This window comes from Myotis lucifugus, unplaced genomic scaffold, assembly GCF_000147115.1.
Source record: "Myotis lucifugus unplaced genomic scaffold, Myoluc2.0 scaffold_2539, whole genome shotgun sequence".
NCBI lineage: Eukaryota > Metazoa > Chordata > Mammalia > Chiroptera > Vespertilionidae > Myotis > Myotis lucifugus.
This window is the reverse complement of record NW_005873587.1, coordinates 21,347-22,347: the sequence shown is the minus strand read 5'-3', so window position 1 is coordinate 22,347 and position 1,001 is coordinate 21,347. Positions and strand designations below refer to the sequence as shown.

Here is a 1,001-nt window from a genome sequence, read left to right as displayed (position 1 = left end):
CTCTCTCTCTCTCTCTCTCTCTCTCTCCTTCCCTCCCTCCCTTCTTCTCTACCTTTCTCTCCCCCTCTCCTTCCTTCCCTCTTTCTCTAAAAGTCAATGAAAACATATCTTTGGGTGAGAATTTAAAAGAAAAAGAAAGAAAAATATAGAGTGCTCAATTCAGCAGCACATGTACTAAAAAATTGGAAGGATACAGAAATTAGCCCCTGTGCAAGGATGACACACAAATCTGTGAAGGTTCCATATTAAAAAGCACAACTATCCCATGGCCAGAGTTGCTCTGTCCCTTAATGCCCAAGACCAATTCAAGCTCAGAATAGCTCAAAAGAACTGAATGCTTCCCTGGGGCAAGCCCTCTCTCTAAAAGCTCATCAGATTTTCATGCCATGGGCTTCTCCTGAGCTTACCCAGCCATTCCCCACACTTGTCTATACTTCTGCCCAGACTCAAACCATAGTCACTGTTCCTTACTCTACTGTAAACTCTCAAACACCCCTGTTTAAATAATCTATATCCTCACCAAAACATTTAACAGTTTCTTACACACAATCAGCCCTTACTGGTAAATATAAAATAAACAGTCAAAATTAATGACTATTTAACAACATTTAAAAATTAATCCAAACATTTCTCATCTTTATGTCTGATAATGCAGGCCCTAACTGTTTAAGCCTAGGTCTATATAGTGATCAATCTCTCTTCTTTATTTTTCTAATACTCATACTCCCTTAAAATAGCAGGTGTCTTCTGAATAATTTTCAAAAAGAGCTTGGCGCCTGGTTCACAAGGTTGTTGTTAGGATTAGAGAAGAGAGTACACAGAAAGTACTTAGCAGAGTCTCTGGCATGTGATCTGTTCTCAACAAATGTTAGTTTATATCATTCTTGCTGTGAAAGCTAGATTTACTTTTAACTGTTCCAAAACAAATTCTATAAAGAAACATCCTCAAAAGTGACTATTTCTTAAATTATACCTAAAAGATGACCTTAAAACTTCCCACC

General features: G+C 37.7%; 1 pseudogene; it reads left to right on the top strand.

Moving 5' to 3' along the window:
• The first annotated feature begins 150 nt into the window (after positions 1-150).
• LOC111824583 lies at positions 151-250 on the top strand (annotated as a pseudogene).
• Positions 251-1,001: the final 751 nt, after the last annotated feature.